Source organism: Rhinatrema bivittatum, chromosome 8 (assembly GCF_901001135.1).
Source record: "Rhinatrema bivittatum chromosome 8, aRhiBiv1.1, whole genome shotgun sequence".
Classification (NCBI taxonomy): domain Eukaryota; kingdom Metazoa; phylum Chordata; class Amphibia; order Gymnophiona; family Rhinatrematidae; genus Rhinatrema; species Rhinatrema bivittatum.
The window spans coordinates 231,573,757-231,595,875 of NC_042622.1; positions in this window are offsets into that span (position 1 = coordinate 231,573,757).

A 22,119-nucleotide genomic window follows, 5' to 3' on the forward strand; every position below is an offset into this window, starting at 1 on the left:
GTGGACACATGTCCCCAAGGACCCAGAGGCAAAGAGCTGCCAGGATTGAGCAGCCTCGTACAACTTTGGGATCCTATGCCCCATCAGAGGCCTCTACAAGATCATTCCCAGGCCCTCAGACGCTCAAAAGCCCCCTCTCGCCATCGGGCGGCTTCAGCAGATCCTCCTGGACTCTCTGATTTGGTGCCAAAAAAGACCCGTCCCAAATCAATGCACAGCGCAGCAGACGCACTGGCCACACCGAAGCACAAAATTGCATCAAAGCAAGGACATGCCGAGGCAAAAGGGAAGCATCAACGCATCTAAGGGCAACAACGTACAGAGCACAGTGTGCCGGATTTTATCCCCATCAACGCACGTCCATCGACTACTCTATCGACTCTGCCGACGCAGCCTTCCACGGGATCACTTCCCAGTCCATCTGTACTGACGCTGCCGACGCAGCCTGCTTCTAGACTGTGTAAAAAAAAAAACCACCTCCGGTCACAAGAGACCTAGGGATCCTTCTCCCTTAATAAATGTAGAATCAGAGGGAGATCCTTCTTCCCCAAGACACTCTGACACTGCTTCATCCTCGCCAAAGGTGTTTTCCAGACTCTCTGTGGCATCCAGATGCCGCATGAGTGCCAGCCTGCAGGACCTGCTGTATGAGAAAGTCAATCACCCATGAGTCGACGTAACCCGACCCAGAACATTGGATTCGGACATACTACTGGCGGCACGTCCCCCAGCAGGTCAACAGATGCAACCAGGACTGCCCCCTCCATTGGGGATGGCTTCCCAGGCAATCTCTCAGATATCAATGATTTTGTCTCAGTTCCTGAAATCAGTAGAACAACAATATCAACCAACGGACATGCCTTCTGAGGCTCCATTTCCTCCGCAAGGGCCCCAAGTTCCGGACCCTACACCAAAACATCATCCTCACATGCCTTCTCCTCCGAGAGAGCATTCTCCTGTATCTACCTTGTCCAACACCTCTACGGGTTACCCATCCGATCCAGCTGATATTCCACCAAAACCAGTTTTACCACCAGAAGACCTTACCTACTTGCAGTTTTTAGAGAAGGTGGGTCAACGGCTCAACGTTCAAACTAAAAAGATTCCTGATTACAGACAGGAAATGATGAGTATTCTAAAAATTTTTGAAACCCCGTTGGAGCCTACAGCACTTCCCGCACATACCGTTCTCACTAATGCAGAGGGCGTGGGAATCTCCTTTCATTTCACCACCAACTTCGCGAAAGCCAGATTTAAAATATCGCATGAGGGATTCACCTTACTACAATACATGCAACTTCCCCATAATTCCATTGTTGTGGAATCTGCAATGCAAAGCAAGGAAATCAAAGCTCCATGCTAATGCCCCTCTGGGAAGAGACCACAAATATTGAGATGATTTTGGAAAGAAATCTTATTTATCAGGCATGTTAAATGCCAAAATCCAAACTCATCAATTTTACGTCACTCAATAATTGAGTGCCTTCAATCTCTTAAGCCTACTTGCAAGACGCCTCATCGGATGCCCACCTTCCTCAGGAATGTTTCGACATGGAGGAGGGCCTTAGCCACCTTCTTCATTCCATATACAAAGGATTTGAGACATCGGCGAAGGCCACTGCAAATCCCATCGCAGCACGACGCATGGCTTCGTTAAGATCATGTGATAAGAGATGATGTCCATGAGAAGTTGACAGATCTCCCATCTCATCCAGATAACCTCTTTGACAAGTTAGCGGAGACCGTAGCTAAACTAAAGGAACAGAAAGTAGCGGTCCTGTCTTTAACTGGCCCACCAGAAGGCCCAAGATGGCATTTACCATCTTTCAAGAAGTCTAACTATCCCCGTCACACCTACAGGCCCTACTCCTCATATCGCCCACAGCCTTGCCAACCCAGCCACCAACAACCATATCAGCAGCCAGGGCCACGCCAATGCCCCCGAGCTCCACGTCAACAAAACCCGTCAACTGAAACTTAACCATCTAAGAACCAACCAGATTTTTAAGAATAGCATCACCACTGCTACTGAACCATGCCGTGGGTGGCAGATTGCAATTTCTACCAGCCTGGAGCACGGTTACATCCGACCTTTGGGTCCTCAATATAATAGAGAAGGGTTATTCCCTAAATTTCAAAACCCGCCCTTCTCTCCCACATCTGGTCATCCAAAAAAATCAGAAGATGCACTAGTCACCTCTCCTACAGGAGATAAATCACCTACTCCAACAAATGTATCCAGGAATTACCATCACCACAAATCCAACAAAGATTGTATTCCCAATACTTCCTCATTCCCAAAAAATCTGGAGGGCTACAACCCATTCCAAACCTACAATCTCTCAACAAATTCCTGTGAAGGGAGAAATTCAAGATGACATCCTTAAAATTCATCTTGCCCTTCCTACAACCCAAAGATTGGATGTGCTCCCTAGATCTGAAAGATGTTTATGCACATATACCGAAGCATCCCAACTCTTGGCAATATCTTTGCTTCACCACAAATGAGAGACTTCCAATACAAGGTACTACCGTTCGGACTCAACAAAGAAACCCGCAGTACCATGGGACATAAACATAGTGTTGGAACAACTCATGCTACCACCCTTCGAACCATTAGAAACTTGTCATCCCAAGTACCTTTCCTGGAAGGTCCTCTTCTTGGTTGCCCTGACCTCCGCGAGACGCATTAGTGAATTACAAGCCTTAGTTCACTACCCACCCTACCTTCAGTTTTTCCCACGACAAAGTTACTCAGTGTACACATCCTAACTTCCTACCAAAAGTTGTTTCTGCATTCCATTTGAACCAAACCATGTCTACCTACTTTCTTTCCAAGACCTCTTGCAAACGAGGGTGAGCAACGAGTGCACTTATTAGACTGTAAACGAGCCCTCGCCTATTATAAACAATGCACGCATTCTGCTCAGAGACCCTCTCAGCTCTTTTTATCCTTTAACCCGAATGCACCAGCACTCCCAGTATCCAAGAGAACACTTTCGTCCTGGATCTCCAACTGCATTCAATTGTTACCAAAAACGTTCAGAGACGCTACCTGTTTTCACCTAGGGCACATCAGGTTCATATCTACGGAAAACACTGTTTACGGTAAGCAAACTTGCTCTTCTCAGCCTCCTCTTTGGAGAACCATTATGATTCCTTTTAGTCTTACTTTTATTTACTTTCTTTACATAAAGTTTTGTTGCCTTTTGTTATAGCTCTCTTTAATTTGACCCACTCAGAAAGCATGTCCTCATTCCCCAAAACTGCTTTTCCAACTGACTCTATGGCCACTTTAACCCAATATCTCCTTTATTTAAATTGGATACATGCTTTATTTCATTTAATAATTTATATAATGCATTACTGCTTATATAAGATTGCCCAATGCAGTTAAATACATATGTATAATTTAAAATACAATTAGTTTTCAAAACAATACACCCACCTCACCCTGAACCAGTAACAAATACAAAGTAAGAAATTGGAGCCCAATAAAATATTAGACCCCCATGACAGCCAGAGCATCCACTCAGCATTACAGCATAGCCATCAGCAAAACCTAATGAAACCTGAGGAAATAGCCTTGTTTTGACTTTCATTTTAAAAGCCATATAATTCAATTCTGACTTAATATGCAATTGCATTCTAAACAGAAGGTACAACCATTGAAAAGGCTCTGGTACAATAGTATACATGTCAATTTGCCCTGAATGAAACAATGGGCATGATTAGACTGATTGTATCTCAGTTTTTGCTTCAACTGAAAGAAATGAGATAAAATTGATCCAGGATTAAACAAGACATGTTCATATTGTCATATATATAGACTTTTGCTCGCCTGGAAGTAAGGGGGAGCAGTAGTGAAGGTGGTGGCTAGGGGTCTTTAGTATTGGGGAGTTGCTTATTTGTAATTTTTTATTCCATGACTTATTCAGAAATCCCAAAATGAGTCTCAAAGTAAAATATGAAATTGTTTTTGTTGTGTACTAATTATAGCCAATGAAAATATAAACAATATTACAGGGTGACCCTTGGAAAAGTAGCCTACCTTAAATACCGGTTATTGGAGGCAGGCTTCTTTTCCGTGGGCCATCCTGTATAATTAAGATATTTAAATGATCAAAAACTAAAACTCAAATGCTCAGTGAAATATTGGGAATTTCATGTGCCTGTTTTGTGGGTATCCTTCTGCAATCTGTTCATGCACTGGAGGCAACAAGGTGCATACTATTTGGAAATTAACTTTAGTGTATATGCAGACCACAGACTAAACACACGGGGGCTGGTGCAATAAAACCGCACAATAAAAGGCGCTTGTATTGCGCACCTAATTTTACTAATGTGCACACCACTCCTCCTGGGCACTCAATACAATAATCAAATGAGCTACTGTGCTAAAAAGGACATGCTAAGGGAAATTGTGTGTCCCTACTGCTCCAAAGCAGTGGGTGCCCAGGAGAGGTGGCTGTGTGCAGAATAGGAAAATGGACGCATCTCTTGCCAAAAGGAAACAATGCACCAGAACCACAGAGAAGGGGTCAAAAGGAAGGTTCCATCCTCTGACGTTGACAGGAATGCCCCTCAACGATGAGTCCAATAGGACATCCTGAAAATAGTCTCCTCCAACAAAGTCAGAAGGACTTAGAGATAAATGCTCTTCATAAGTGAAGGAATACAATTCGACCTTTAGATGAACCATTAGGAAATAGTGTATTTCAGGAGAGGTACGAAAAGGGAGTCTGCTATGCTCCAACAGACTCACCCCACCATTATAGGAAACGCAAGAGCAGACAGTATAGTCTTCACCCTTGGAAGGCTGGGATGATTCCAATAGTAAAAGTACACCTATCTCACCCACCTGTCAACCCGTACCCACTGTATAGGACAAATTCCCTTATTTCCTAGCATGTAGCAGATGGACTCATAACGAATGGGTATAGTGTGCTCGTGCTAGCAGTTGGAGACTGATCTGACGTCAGCACGTAGTACATATACCCCTGCAGGAAGTGCAGACGCTCAGTAATTTCCGTCTCCAAAGCAGTTTGGAGCTACCTCACGCTCGCTGAGCGTTCTTTCCAAATTCTAACGATTAAATTCATAGAAGAATCCTACCTGAAGACGAGCCCCACACTCCTGCGGTGATACCCTCGGGTCCCTCCCCCAGTTGAGTTTCCCGAGGTGATTTCCGTGGTCCCTCGGAGGTAAGAGCCTCGGTCCGGTGGCCGAATCGCGGCAGGGACCTAGCCCCCGAGTGAGAAGGGCTCGGGCGCGGCATAGAGGCAGCCTCGCTCCCAATCCGTTCGCAGTGAGGACTTGGCCCCCGAGCGAGATGAGTTCGGGCGCGGCTTAGAGGTAGCAGGTGCACTTCCTCGAGCACGGCGGTGACGGTAATCACCCTCTCCCCCGCAGCCGTAGACCGCCCGGGTCGCAGCCGGGAAGCGCCGAAGATCAGGTAAGGCGTACATCTTTATTTTGGTCTCCGAAGAGCGAGGATTAGCGGGGTCTGCCTACGTGGAAGCCTGCCATTTTGCCTGCCTGCTCGCCGTCACCATCGCCGCCTCGATCTAGTGTTAAGACTAAGCGAGGCAACGGGCGAGTATGTTAGGCGCCCGAAAGTACTTGGGCGCACATTGATAGCGTTGATAGGCGCACGCTGATAGGCACACAGCTTTCGCGCATATTACAAGGCGCATACGTTCGGCTGGGAGCACACCGGCGCATAGAGATAACAGACGCAATGGAGTGTATGAGAGCCCGGGCGTCCACAGAGCCGGCACCTCCAGAATCAGGCATAAGAGCTCTAGGCCTCTGCTCAGCATGCCACCTCAGAGCCACACAGAGTGAGGAAGCAGACTCCCTATGTGCCCAATGTGAGGAGGCCCTGGGAGTTCCCGGCCAGGGCCGGTCCCAGCCCGGATTAATTGCCAGTTCCTCAGGGAACACCCCAGACCTAGCAGGCCGAGGTGAGCAGCTGGGGAACCCTAGAGACCTGATGCCCCTGAGGCTAGACTCTGCTTCGCTCTCCTGGGTGGAATTATTCAAGGGGATTCACGCCTTTGTCAAAATGCAGGCTGATCCCCGAACGGACCCATACGTACCAGATGACCCTGCCCCTGGACCCTCTAGACCTAGGCACGGCCACTCGCCACCCGGAAGCCCCACTTATGGGGATTCAGATTGCTCTGAGGAAGAAGGCGAGCTTCCCGAGCAGGGAGAACGTCCCTCGGGGATAGAGCCATATCGAACCATGAGACGCTTCTTTCTTGAGGATCTCCCTGACCTGGTCTCTCAATGCCTGTCGGAGCTGGCTATCCCGGGCCAAGGCACCCCAGGGGAACCTAGAATGAACCGCCTGCTAGAGGGCCTTCGTCAAAACGGCTCACCATTTTCCCCTCCTTCAAGCAGCACAGCAGCTAATCGATCTGGAATGGAATGCACCAGAGGCTTCATTCAAAGGGGGTCGGGCCTTGTCTAGCATGTACCCCCTGGACCCAGCAACTAAGGAGCTGCTGGCGTGCCCCAAGGTAGATGTCATAGTTTGCGCAATTGTGAAGCGCACCACCATTCCAGTGGACGGAGGGGCGGCCCTCAAGGATGCGCATGACCGGCACCTGGTCGCCATTCTGAAACAAGCCTTCGAGGTGGCAGCCATGTCCCTACGAATCGCGACTTGCTGCACCGTGGTGACGCGTTCCTGTTTATCACAAGCCAGGAACAATACCCCGGGAGAAGAAATGGAATCAGCTCTCTCGTTCCTCACTGACGCTGCCTCCGACTTAGTTCGTACGGCAGCCAAGGGAGTGTTATCCTCAGTGGCAGCCAGGAGACAGCTCTGGCTACGAAATTGGTCGGCTGACGACTCCTCCAAGACGCGCCTTACAAGAATGCCCTTTAAGGGATCCCTCCTGTTCGGCAGCGACCTCGAGAAACTGGCTAACAAATGGGGCGCCTCTCCATTACCCCGTCTACCAGAAGACAGGTCAAGGAGGAACCAGCGCCCTTTTCCTAGGCCATCCAGAGGCAGAAGCTCTCAACGCTTCAACCCCTACAGGACTCACTACCAAGCACCTTGTTCTCAGACTAGGAACCAGTCCTTTCGGACCAGGCAAAACAAGAGGGGAACCGGCTCGGGTTCGGGTCCCGGCCGCACCCCACAATGAAAATCAGCCGACCCATCTGGGGGAAGAAGCCATAGGGGGCAGGCTAACCCTATTCTACCGCAGATGGGTCGAGATTACTTCGGACCAGTGGGTCCTCGCCATCATCCGAGAAGGGTATTACCTGGACTTCCTTCATCCCCCTCCGGACAAGTTTGTGGAATCTCCTTGTCTGCCCCTCAAGAGGGCGGCACTGGAAGCTACCTTGCAGAGGCTCCTGTCCCTAAAAGCCATAATCCCAGTGCCTGCATGGGAGATAAATTCTGGGCATTACTCCGTTTATTTCATCGTACCCAAGAAGGGGGGCACCTTCAGACCTGTCCTGGACCTCAAGTCAGTCAATCGGCACTTAAGGGTCCCAGGATTTCGCATGGAAACTCTGCGGTCAGTCCGAGGTGCAATACAGCCAGGGGAGTATCTCACATCCCTGGATCTGTCAGAGGCCTACCTGCATATCCCAATCCATCGGGATCACCAGCGCTACTTACGCTTCAAAGTCCTGAAACAACACTTTCAGTTCCGGGCTTTACCCTTCGGGCTAGCCACCGCGCCACGGACCTTTACCAAGGTAATAGTAGTGATGGCGGCGTCACTCAGGAAGGAAGGAATTCTCGTCCATCCCTACCTAGACGATTGGCTGATCAGGGCAAAGTCACCGGAGGAGAGCCACCGGGCAACCAACAGAGTAATATCTCTTCTGGAAAGCCTAGGATGGGTAGTCAACATGAACAAGAGTTCCCTACAGCCTTCGCAGTTGCTGGAATACGTAGGAGTCCGATTCGACACCCAGGGAGACAGTCAGCCTGACCTCCAAGAGGAGATCAAAACTCTGGAATCATTTACAGACTCTGCTGAGCACCACCCGGCCCATAGCTCAGGATTATCTACAGGTCCTCTGCCTAATAGCGTCCACTCTGGAAGTAGTACCATGGGCACGGGCTCATATGAGACCGTTACAACGCGCCCTCCTATCTCGGTGGAGCCCACGATTACAGAACTACACCGTGTATCTACCTCTACCGGCCAGAGTACGGAATCAGTTACGATGGTGGCTGCAGCCCGGCCACACGAGCTGGGGGTCAAAAATGTCCTCCCCAACCTGGACCCTGCTCACTACAGATGCCAGCCTGAGCGGCTGGGGAGCACACTGCGAAGAACTAACTGCCCAAGGGCGGTGGAGCAGAGAAGAGTCGGGGTGGAACATCAACCGACTAGAGGCACGGGCAGTCAGGTTAGCCTGCCTGAGATTTGCACACAGACTTCGAAACAAGGCAGTCAGAGTGATGTCGGACAATGCCACCACGGTGGCATACATCAACCGACAGGGCGGAACCAGAAGCCGACAGGTATCCTTGGAAATAGCCCCACTGATGGCTTGGGCGGAAGCAAATCTCCAGGACACCTCCGCCGTCCACATTGCCGGGAAGGACAACACCACGGCAGACTTCCTCATCAGAGAGAGCCTAAACCCGGGGAAATGGCAGCTGTCATCCACGGCCTTCCAGATGATTGTGGATCAGTGGGGGACTCCAGGCATGGACCTACTAGTGGACAGGTCCAACGCTCAAGTACCCAGATACTTCAGTCGCAGGCGAGATCCTCTATCCCACGGGATCGACGCCCTGGTGCAGCCATGGCCTCAGGGGGATCCTGCTATATGCCTTTCCCCCATGGCCCCTGCTGGGCGCCATTATACACAAGATTCAGCGGCACAGAGGCCTAGTTCTTCTGGTGGCCCCGGACTGGCCAAGAAGACCCTGGTACGCAGACATGAGAAGACTACTGGCAGGGGATCCTCTACCCCTGCCCCCTCACAGGGACCTGCTGCGACAAGGTCCCATCCTCCACGAGAATCCAGCTCAATTCTCTCTTACGGTCTGGCCATTGAAAGGGTTCGACTGAGGAAAAGGGGATACTCGGGGGCGGTAATAGATACACTCCTCTGAGCACGCAAGTTCTCCACATCACTAACTTTTATATAAGGATCTGGAGAGTATTTGAAGCCTGGTGCGAAACTCGCAGCACCAATCCACATGCCACTAAAATCCCCATCATTTTGGATTTCCTGCAAGATGGGCTTCAGAAGGGTCTGTCCCTCAATTCAAACAAGGTTCAGGTGGCAGCGCTATCCTGCTACGGCCCCAGGTGTGACTGCAACAGCATTGCCACACACCCAGACGTGTCACGTTTCCTGAAAGGAGTCAAACACATTCGCCCGCCACTGAAATGGCCAGTGCCCCTGTGGAACCTCAACCTAGTTTTGGAATTCCTAGCGGGACCCACCTTCAGACCCCTCCAAGGCCTGTCCCTCCATTTGTTAACCTTGAAGATGGTGTTCTTGCTGGCCGTATGCTCAGCACGCCGCATCTTAGAGCTACAAGCGCTGTCCTGCCGCGATCCGTTTCTCAGGATCACCCCAGGGGCTATCCATCTTTGCACAGTTCCTTCCTTCTTACCCAAAGTAGTGTCACACTTCCACCTCAACCAAACCATATCCTTGCCAACCATGGAAGGGTTGAAGAAGTCGGAAGCAGGTCGAATACTGCGTCATCTCGACATCGGCAGGCTGCTGTCCAGATACCTGGAAATGTTGGAAACAGTACGAAAGACGGACCACCTGTTCATCCTTCACAGTGGGAAGAGGCAAGGAGAAGCGGCGTCACGGGCGACTATTGCTCGCTGGATCAAAGAAGTTATCAAGGCGGCCTACGTAGAAGCGGGAAAACCACCACCTCTACGAGTCAAGGCTCACTCTACCAGAGCACAAGCGGCCTCCTGGGCAGAAACTTAGGATGCTGTCGCCTGCAGAGATATGTAAAGCGGCAACGTGGTCCTCCATCCATACCTTCTCCAGATTCTACCGTCTGGACGTCCAGGCCAGGGAGAGCACAGCATTTGCAAGGGCAATCCTAAACGTACCTCGGGCAGCCTCCCACCCAGTCCGGGAGTAGCTTTTGTACATCCCATTCGTTATGAGTCCATCTGCTACACGCTAGGAAATGGAGAGATTACTTACCTGATAATCTCGTTTTCCTTAGTGTAGGCAGATGGACTCAGCATCCCGCCCGGCTGCCAATATATATGGGGATTCACAGATTTAAAGTAAGCCATGTTTCCTTACATAGGGCATCCACCCTGCCGGGTGTCGACGCCTTCCGGTTGAGAACACTGGCGGTCTCCAGCTACTATCGATCGGTCAGGTTAATCATGTTCAGTTAATCAATCGGTCAGTCACACATATATCCATAATGCTTTTGCAAGGAAGATTACTGAGCGTCTGCACTTCCTGCAGGGGTATACGTACTACGTGCTGACGTCAGATCAGTCTCCAACTGCTAGCACGAGCACACTATACCCATTCGTTATGAGTCCATATGCCTACACTAAGGAAAACGAGATTATCAGGTAAGTAATCTCTCCAGCCTTATGCGCTCCCTTCTTCACCATATGGGGGGTACTGAAAGGACAGCACTAATGTACCAAATTTACCACGGCCGTCCAAGACATCCTGATGTCATCCGGGAAGCCTCCACAAGGTGGAATCGTCAAGCCAAGTGGCCAGATATTCAGGGGGTTGTGAAGAATACAAAGCTGAACCTCTCTCTGCCCCAGAAGGTCTTCAGAACCTTCATTCATTATTTATTTATTTAAGTGTTTTTATATACTGTTTGGAGCTGACCTTCACAATGGTTTACAAAGGAAACAGTACATGGAATAGCTAACAGGTACAATGAAACGAACATAAATAGGATACAATTTGTGATTGAACGTAAATAGGATATAAATTGTGAGTAAAAACAATGGTGTACATGTCAGATGCATTGTGGGATTACAAAGCTTGGAAGGAGTAATAGGGAACTATAAAATATTTAGAGAAGTATTAAGAATTAGAAACAGTTAACAGGAGATTTAACGAACATTGGTAACTTACGTAATGTTGGATAGGCTTATTTAACAGGATAGTGATTAAGTGTGTGATGTGTGGTATCTGTTTGTTTAGGTTATCCGATGCCTTCTTTGTAGGTTTGTTGGAATAACCAGGTTTTGAGGAGTTTTTTGAACATTTTGATGTTACTATGTAGTCTTAGATTTTCAGGGAGTGTATTCCAGAGGGTTGGCCCTGCTATTGAGAGTGCTCTTTCGTGTACTGTAGTAAGTTTGGCTTCTCAACTCTGGGAATTTCTAATAATGCCTTATTTGTAGATCTTGTGTTGTCCCGTGATATTTGTGTGTGTATATCATCGTTAATCCATTTGACTTCATTTCCGTGTATGGTTTTGTGGAGTATGGATAGCGTTTTGAATTCTATCCATTTGTCTATGGGGAGCCAGTGAAGTGATTTTAAGACAGGTGTGATGTGGTCTGTTTTCTTTTTTCCGGTCAGAACTTTAGCTGCTGCATTCTGAAGGATTTGGAGAAGTCTGGTGGCAGATTTGGGTAGACCTAACATCACAGAGTTACAATAGTCGAAGCTTGAGAAGATCAAGGATTGTAGAATGGTTCGGAAGTCAGAATGATTTAGCAGTAGTTTTAGGCTTTTCAGTATCATTAATTTGTTAAAGCCTTCTTTGACCTTTACCGACACATGTTTTTTGAGATTCAGTTCTATCTCTATCCAGATTCCTAGTCCATCACTTTGTCACTGAGTTTGATGTATAGTATAGTCCTATCAGAAGGGGCAGGCAATAACACCCATTAGAGTTCATGGCAATGCCTTGCAGCTCACCATTCCCCATTGAGGGTTCCCTGGTGTCCTACCACCTGTTAACTTCCAGGTTTAAAGGATATTCTTGACTGTACCCACCAGGTCAGAGGCCATTGGTGCCATGGGATCTCTGTTTCCTTTTGGAGCAGTCAATGCTACCGTCCCTTGCACCCATGGACAGTAGCCATATGAAATATCTCTCCTGGAAAGTGGGCTTTGGCTGCCTCACAGCAGCGAGGAGAGTCAGCATTAGCTCATTATTCACCATGATATCAAGGTTGTTCCTTGGAATGTGTTCATGGTGTCTCCATGCCACTCCCCACACAAGAAGCAGGCAGTGGAGCCTATGCTTCTAAGGCTCCTCAGGCTGAGGGCTGTGGTTCCTGTGCCTACATCTCAGGAAAGTATGGGGCGATATATTCCATCTATTTTGTTGTGCCCAAGAAGGGGGATTCCTTTTGTCCCATCCTGGATCTCAAGAAGGTCAATCGCCATTTGAAGGTGATTCATTTTCGCATGGAAACCTTACGCTCTGTGACAATGGCCGTGCAGTTGGGGGAATTTCTGATCTCCCTGGATCTGTCTGAGGTCTACCTTCATATTCCTATCCATTTGGAACACCGTTTTCTGCTTTATGCAGTGTTGGGGGTGTCGTCATCAGTTTCAGGCTCTGCCCTTTGGTCTAGCCACCGTCCCCAGAACATTGTTCAAGGTTATAGTGGAGGTGGCAGTGTTGCGAAGAGATGGGATCCTGGTGCACCCATACTTGAATGACTGGCTGATTCAAGCCAAGTCTCAGGAAGAGAGCTGCTTAGTGACCAGCACGGTAATCTCCTTGTTGCAGGAGCTCAGCTGGGTAGTGAACCTGACCAAGAGCAGTCTTCAGCATTCCTAGTCATTGGAGTATCTGGGGGTCTGGTTCGACACAAGGTAGGCCAAGGTTTTCCTGCCGGAGGTTTGGATTCAGAAATTGATGTCACAAGTGCATCAGTTAGTGAACATGATACACATGTCAGTGTGGTGCTATCTGCAGGTGCTCGGCTTGAGGGCGGCAACCCTGGAAGTGGTGCCGTGGGTGAGAGCGCATATATAACCTCTTCAGCACTCTCTGCTGTCTCATTGGAACCCACAGTCTGAGAACTATTCAGTTCGGCTCCACTTGCCAATGGACATCCGCTTTTGCCTCCAGTGTTGGTGCAGGAGGCTCATCTGAGTAAGGGAGTTTCCTTATCCACCCACACTTGGTTGGTACTCATGACAGATGCGAGTCTCCAGGGCTGGGAAACTCACTGTTAGGAACTAACAGCCCAGGGACATTGGAGTGTCGAAGAGTCCCTCTGGAACATCAACCACCTGGAAGCCCAGGCAGTCCGATTGGCATGCTTACAATTCAGCAGCAGGCTGCAAGATTGAGCGGTCCATGTGATGTCTAACAACGTGACAATGGTGGCTTTCATCAACCACCTGGGTGGAACCAAGAGCCAACAAGTCTCACAGGAACTAGACCAATTTATGCAATGGGCAGAAGGCCATCTACAGATGATCCCGGCCTCTCACATTGCAGGAACAGACAACACAAGTGCAGACTTTCTCAGCAGGGAGAGTCTGGATCCAGGACAGTGGATGTTGTCGGCCGAGGCGTTTCAGCTGATAGTGGATCACTGGGCCTTCCCGTTCCTAACCTGCTGGTGCTGTCTCACAAATGCAAAGATTCCTTGATTCTTCAATCGCAGGAGAGATCTGTGGTCCCTGGGCATAGATGCTCTCATTCAGGTCTGGCCGGAAGACAAGTTGCTTTTTTTTTTTTTTTTAATTCTTTATTTTGAGTTTTTCAAATATTCCCAAGAGCAACCTTGTACAGAAAATGTCATTACCTAAGAGAAATATACATATAAAGGGAATACTTAATACATAGGAAACCATGCATCAATACAAATAATTTTCCCCTGACACATAAATTATAAGTATTAAGGGGGGTGGTATCAAGAGCGAAAAAAAACTTAAGGAAATTACATTTTCTTAACAAAGAAATAATGGTAGCCGAATAGTGCAGTTACATAATACTTTAACTAGAGCCTATCGCGGTGGCTTCAGGGGATCGTGCCACTAGGAACGCGCTTAAGTTTTCAGGTTCCTGAAACACGTAATTTACATTTTGATACCTTACACATGCTTTGCATGGGTATTTTAATATATATTTGGCTCCAAGTCTGACTATGTCTGGATGCATTGCTAAGAATTATTTTCATCGAATTCGTGTGACCTTTATTATATCTGGAAAAACCCAAATTGGGTGGCCATAGAACAAACTTTGTCTATGGCGGAAAAATAATCTCAATACGTGATTTTGTTCCGATAGGAAGGCGAACAATACTAGCAAAGGTTTCCTATAAGTAATCACAGTCTCTTGTGACATCTCAAGTAAGTTAGTTATATTCAAAGATGACAATTGTCTTGGTGGTGATTCCCGCCCAGCTGTCTGGTTTCGTTGCTGGAGATAATGGGCTGGATTTTAAAAGCCCTGTGCGCCTATTTTGCATAGGCCGCCGGCACGCACACAAGTCCCGGGGCTTTGTAAAAGGGGCGGGAGGGGGTGTGTCCGGGGGCGGTTCAGGGTGGGTCCGGGGGTGTGATGCTGTCCCAGGGGCGTGGCCGAGGCCTCCGGACCAGCCCCCGGGTCGGGTGATGGCGCGCCAGCAGATTTACACCTGCCTCGAGTAGGCGTAAATCTGCCGACAAAGGTAGAGGGGGGTTAGGTAGGGGAAGGTGAGGGGAGGCGGAAGGAAAGTTCCCTCCGAGGCTGCTCCGATTTCGGAGCGGCCTCGGAGGGAACAGGCAGCGCGCGCTGACCCCGGATTTTATAAGATACGCACAGCTACGCACATATCAGTTCCTTGTAAACCGGTGCGATATGTATTCTTTACAGGAACATCGGTATATAAAATTAAAAATAAATAAATAAATAAATCTTATAAAATCCAGCGTACTTTTGTTTGCGCACGCTGTTTTTGAAAATGTACCCCAATATACCTTGACTACTACAGGTAGTGCAGACTCTGGTATTTTTAAGACTTGCAACATATGAGGCAGATTTTAAAAGACCTACGCATGTAAATCCAGCAGGATTTACGCACGCCAAGCCTATTTCGCATAGGGCCGCCGATGTGCGCAAGCCCCGGGATGCGCGTATGTCTCGGGGCTTGAAAAAAGGGACGGGGAATGGTCAAAGGCCTTCGTAGGGTTGCTAGGTCGGGGATCGCTTGCCAGCACTTAAGCCAGCAAGTGCAACCTCGCCTGCCCAAAGGCAGGCGCAACTTGTAAAACAAAGGTGAGGAGGGGGGGGGGGGGCTAGGTAGGTCTGGGGGGTGGGTTAGGTAGGGGAAGGTGGGGGGGATTGAAAGAAAGTTCCCTCTGAGGCTGCTCCGAACTCAGAGGGAATGGGGAAAGCCATCGGGGCTCCCCTAGGGCTCGGCGTGCACAAGGAGTATCGTCTCTTGCATGCCTTTCCAAAGACTGATCGCTCGTTTGTCCTTCATGGTGGAAGGAAGCAGGGCAAACCAGCTTTGCGGGCAGCTATAGTTTGCTGGATTAAAGAGGTAGTCACGGCTGTGTATGTGGAAACTGAAAAGCCGTTGCTTACTCAGGTTAGGATTAATTCCACTAGGGCTCAGGGCGGCGGTTAGATTGTTTCCCATCAATATCTGCCGAGCTGCAATGTGGTCCTCCTTGCAGACTTTTTCCAGGTTTTATCATCTGGATGTGCAGGCCCGGGAGGATGCAGCCTTTGCTCATGCAGTATTGATTGAACTTCAGGCAGCCTCCCATCCTATTGGGGAGTAGCTTTGGTACATCCCATTGGTCCTGAGTCCATCTGTATACACACTAGGAAATGAAGAAATTACTTATCTGATAATTTTGTTTTCCTTAGTGTAGACAGATGGACTCTGCTTCCTGCCCTCAACTGCTGAATGTTTGTGTCCATGGTCCTCCTGTGAGGCTAAGTATTCCAGGGGATTACTGGTTAATGTTCATCCAGTCCCTAGATTGGGGTACCTATGATATTACTTGAGTTCAGTGTTTCATGTTGGTTGAGTAAAATTATGGCTGCCTGTTTTTTAATCAAGTTTTTTGCTAATCTGTCTACAGTTGCTTTTGAAGAGAATACTGGCAGGCTGGGGTCACCTCAGGGGTATATATATCCTGTGACGTCAGCTTGCTCCGTCTCCATCTGCTGGCAGGGGCACATAACCCACTGCTCCTGAGTCCATCTCTCTACACTAAGGAAAACAAAATTATCAGGTAAGTAACTTCTCTATTAGTCTTTATTATAAGATATCTCATAATAGGAGCAGTGAAGCTTATCAAAGGTAGAATAAACCCCAGCTCAGCTCTTCTAAGCTGTTACTCAGTTAAATATATCACCATATTTAACTGAGAGTTTGCATAACATTCTCTAAGTGGCTGGCATAATTGTATCTCATATATACTAATAAGACTGGATTCTTGTAAGTCATATGATTTCTTTTAAATTGAGCCCAGAAGACAAATGAAGCTTAATGTGACTTTTAACATACTGGTTAACCTTTAACATACTTTAGCATTTCAACAGCCTTGCCTACTTCTACAAATCTGATCAGTGCAATCTCACCACCAAACTATTCTGGCTTCACAGAGAATTTTCTCAAAACACCCTTCTATTCCCCTTTGCATATTTAGTTTGACAATATATGTTCCAAGCTCCATTATCACTGACCTCTATCTGTGCCTTAGGTTGAGCCCATGGAGCAGTGGGTAAAGCTGGAACCACTGTTCCCTCTTAAGATGCATGTATGTGCATGTACACCCAGGTCATGAGCCCTGCACACACAGCAAAACATAGCACGTACAAGAAATCCTGATATCTGCATTATACTGGCTCATAATGAACAAGTCTGACGTAGTTTTTCAAAAATTTGAGAGAACGTTGGCTAGAACTTATGTCAGGGGGTGGAGGCTTTTGCTAGTCTCAGGTGAGGTTGATTTGTAACATCTGGAATCCTATTTCTGGGAGGAGATATAAAAAAGCGTGGCAGTATTGTTCTTCAGTGGAGATCAGAAAGTTCAGTAGCAACAGGAAGTGAAGTTAACATTCTAGAAACTGTGACTGGTGGTGGTGGACTTACAGTAGGAATTTATCACACAATAGCAAGGGCATAAGGCAATAAAGGAAAAAACTAAGTGCAATAATGACAATTATGTATATATATTTTTTTTTTTTAACCAAACTTCTAAACCAGTTTGAGCACCAATACTTAGGGAGTCCCAGAAGTCCTATTTTTATTGGATAAGCTGCAGATTGTTAAGAGTAGAAACTATTTGGAAATGAAGATAACTTTGATTCAAATGGCAAATCTTAGAAGGCCCATTGGCACTAGGTCCAAGCGATGGGCTGTCTGAGTACAAAGTGATAGTCTTACTGTAGGTGGGCCTGATAAGGAAAGCATCTAATCCCTCTTGATCCCTCAGATGCATATGTCAGCACTTGACAGAAGAAGTTGCAATAGGAAATGTTGACAGTGAGAATGATATGTAGTTCTTAAGTCAAAGTGGTCCCTTCTAGGGAAAAGGGAAGCAGGAAATGATCATCTTCTGTCCATACTGCATCTATAACCAACAACTTGGTAAAGAGCAAAGCTGTGGGCCCATTAGATTAATGTAAGGTCTTCGGTACTAAATCAAAAAACAATGCGTAAAAATGTCATAGAGGGGCTCTAAACCACCATTAAAGGCAAAAGGCTGAGAAGGGGGATGATTATGCCTGAACCTCAACCTGCTTGCTCCTTTCCACAATTAATCTACCAGTTGGCCTTGTCTACAGTTATTTACTTTACTTCTTGGTCTGAATTTGTCTGCTGCCCAGTCTAGCACAGCATTGCAAGCTTTAACGTGTGAAGCATGAAGCCAGGCTTTCTTTCCCTGTACTTTTTGCAGCTGTCAGTGGCATGAGCAGAACACTACAAATATTACACCATCCCTAAAACACCAATACACACACCCCCTATTAGGAAAACAGAACAAATTAAGCTGCTATGGATCCTACCATACAAACTGCACACTATTGGAATACATCACTTCAGTCACACATGCAAAACACAGACTCTCAAATACAGAATAAAGAGACCATAAAATATAAATTGAAATGTACTGACAAAAACTGAACACTGCAGCAAATTAAATTCTATATGCACTGCAACAATAGAAAAACAGAAGCATTACCATTCCTCATAAAACATCTCAACGACTTCTGCACTATTCTACAGGCTACCATCCTGTCCAAATTAGACTATTGTAATTCCCTCCTCTTAGGCCTCCCCAAAAACGCTATCCAACCCCTGCAGATGCTCCAAAACTCGGCCGCCTGTATCCTCACTAATGCCCACAGGAATGACCACATTACTCCTGTTCTCAAACAATTGCACTGGCTGCCAATCTCTTCCAGGATACTATACAAGACCCTCAATATCATCCATAAATCCATACACACCAAAAACATGCCCTGGTTCAATGAACAATTCCAATTTCGCACCTATAGCAGATCCACCAGAACCCAACAGTTGGCGACCCTACACACGCCCTCTCACAGGTCCGCAAAGCTCAAATGCACTGCAGACCACGCCCTCTCCATAGCAGGTCCTACACTGTGGAACAAAATGCCACCCAACCTTCGCCAGGAACAATGCTCTAAGAAATGTAAGCAGAACCTCAAGACCTGGCTTTTCAAGCAGGCATTCACATGACTCTCAACTACCCAATCCCCCTTCAACCTTATCTACCCTTTCCCCTCAACCTTTACCTCCGCATCTACCCTCCTCCCTCCCTTCCCCCCTTCCTGCTCCCGTTCCCCTTCCTGCACCCTCCTTTCTCTTCTCTCCTCCTCAACTTTCGCACCTTCCAATTGTAAATATTTTGCAAAAATCACCTATAAACTCTTTACATATGTCATGCATCTTTGATCTTATCCCATAGTTAATTCCTCCCCCAGCTCTTTTGCTTCTCGCATTTGTATTATCTAATGTTCTATGTTTATTGTATGTAATCCCTTTTGTTTGTTGTTTATTGTAAAGCCTGTGGCTAATTACTTTTTCTGTAAACCGATTAGATGTTCCAAACAATTATCGGTATATAAAAATGCTAAATAAATAAATAAATAAAACAATAGCATTAGTAAAACCATACCAATGAAAAGAATAATTAAAAACTAATAGAATAACTTTCAATAGTTAAAAACTCACATTTTCCTAACACCAATAAAATATTGCAAATAACACATTAAATAACATTGAATAATTTAAAACTAATAAGGATTTAACATAATCCCCCATTATCTATACCTAGGAACTTTTGATTTCCAGATGCCCTAAAATTGTCATGGATTAGCAGGCAGAGAGGAAGTGGGGTCTCCCACACACATGCGCTCTCTCTCTCTCATACTTGCATGCTCTTTGTCTCACACACACGCATGCTCTTTCTCCCACAGACATGGTGTGTCTCTCCCACACACATGCTCGCTAGTTCTTCCACACACTTGCTGTCTCTCACACACATCTCTCTCTCTCACTTCCCCCTCCCCCATTGAAGCAGCAGGCAGCTACAGTTTCCTTCTTTAGCAACCATGGCCAAGGGAATAACTTTGGTGGCCGACCTAGCTCTGACTTTAGGCCCCTTTCAGCAGGGTGTGCACCATCTCCTCTGATGAAGCAGCATGGCCCCACAAAAATCAACAGCATGGTTGGCGGGGCCTTAGTAAGTGGAAATTCCACAGCCCCTTTCTCTCACAAACTCTCATTCATAACCTCCCCCCCCCTCTCTCTCTCTTACATACACACATGGGCTTGTCTCACACCCATAACCTCTCTCTTCCTCACTCGCTAGCTTTTGGCTCTCATACACGTACACGAACAGGTTCTCTGGCTCTCATATGCATACACACAAGCACAGGCTTTCTGGCTCTTATACACCCATCCCCAGCAGTCTTGCTTATCAGCTCACTCTCCCCTCTCAGACCCCCACACCGCAGCAGTCTTGCTCCCCAGCACTCTCTTCCTGAGCCCCCTCTCTCCAGCACTCTTGGTTCCAATCTCAGACCCCCAACTTCACAGCAGTCTTGATCCCGCCTCTCCCATCTCAGAAACCCCATGCCCCAGCAGTCTTGCTCAATAGCCCCTTCCCCTCCCAGATCTCCACTTCCCAGCAGTCTTGCTCAGCAGCATTTTTCCCTCTCAGCCCCCTACTTACCAGAAATCTTGTTCCCCAGTCCCATCTCCCCTCCTAGTTCTCAGCAGTCTTGTTCCTTCTCGCCCACAATCCCCTCACTTACCACAGGTGGCCAGTACATGATTTCCTTAATGTTGCCATAATTCCCTCACTCACCCTCCTTACTCCTGAAAAATTAAAAGATCATGGCCTTGCACCGCAGGCTGCTTCTTCCTTCCCAGCTGCCGGTGCCTGAATGACAATATTAAGTACCAACAGCCAAGGAGAAAGAAACAGCCCATATTGCAAGGCCACAACCCTTCCATTCTTCAAGAGCAGGGAGGGTGAGTGAATGGATCACGGCAACACTAAGGAAATCATGCACTGTCCCACTGCCACCAATGAGGCTTCTCCCATTGGTACCACCACCCCCGTACTGATCCCTATGAGTGGAAAAGCAATACAGCTCTGCCAGCCATGCTGCTTTTCCACTTATTGAGGCCCCACATGGTGCTATGGTGCATTTCATTAGCCATAGGTACATTATGCCTCTGAGGGGCACCCAGCAATCAGACTGGTAATTCTGGCTGCAGTATTCTTAATACCAAATGATCATTTTTAGCACTTTTGGTTAGAATAACTTTTTTCCATGTGGCTTTAATCAGTCTAGTTTTAATGGTTTCTAGCTTGGCCAAACGATTTGGGGTGATATGTACAGTGGCATCTGTTCTTCATAGCTATTGCAGTGATAACATGTTCATTTCCATTGTTATGAAATTCTGGTCGTTGATCACTGTTACTACACAAGTGAATAATGTATTCCTTGAGTGAGTAGCTCAAATTGTAAAGCATGAGAGCTTTAATATCTAGCTCATGGTTTCAAACCCCATGTTGGGGGAGAGAGATTTATTTTCAGACAACAACCAACAAGGACTGAACTTCACAATCTGAATAAACAAGCATGGGGGTAGCTTGCTTATTACGGCGGTTACTACCCTAAACCAATTAAGCCTGATACATCACTTTGAATGCATATACAGCGTTGCTTTCTGCTTCTACAGCAGGGGGAAATGTGGAAAAGAGGATTTGCATTCAGACAACAACCAACAAAGCAATGATCTGTGCAGTCTGGGTAAACAAGCATTGGGGTAACTTGCTTGATGTGGCGGTTACTACCCTTAAAACATTAAGACTTATGCTCACCTTTGATGCAACTCCAACATTACTCTCTGCATCAATGGTGGGGGATGGCAGGAAATTTGAATCAAACAGTTACCAACAAGGGCCCTGAACTTGGTGGTTGGTGAAACAGATACGTATGGGAAAATAAGTGTGGGAGCTTGTGGACAGACTGGATGGGCCATTTGATCTTGTTCTGCCATCATTTCTAGGGATGTGAATCGTTTTTTGACTATTTAAAATATCGTCCGATATATTTTAAATCGTCAAAAATCGTTAGAGCCACGATACAATAACAACTCCCCCGATTTATCGTCAAAAAATCGTAAATTGGGGAGAGGGGAAGGGGGAGGGCGGGAAAACCGGCACACTAAAACACCCTAAAACCCACCCCGACCCTTTAAAATAAATCCCCCACCCTCCCGAACCCCCCCAAAATGCCTTAAATTACCTGGGGGTCCAGCGGGGGTCCGGAACGACCTCCTGCAGTCGAATCGTGTTGTCTACGGCCGGCGCCATTTTGCGCCGCCATTTTGCAATTGCGGAAAAACGATTCGCGGCAGCAGATCGCTCCTGGACCCCAGGGACTTTTGGCCAGCTTGGGGGGGGGCCTCCTGACCCCCACAAGACTTGCCAAAAGTCCAGCGGGGGTCCGGAACGACCTTCTGCAGTCGATCTCCTGCCGGCGCCATTTTCCGTACGGAAAAACGATTCGCGGCAGGAGATCGCTCCCGGACCCCCGCTGGACCCCCAGGGACTTTTGGCCAGCTTGGGGGGGCTTCCTGACCCCCACAAGACTTGCCAAAAGTCCAGCGGGGTCCGGAACGACCTCCTGCAGTCGAA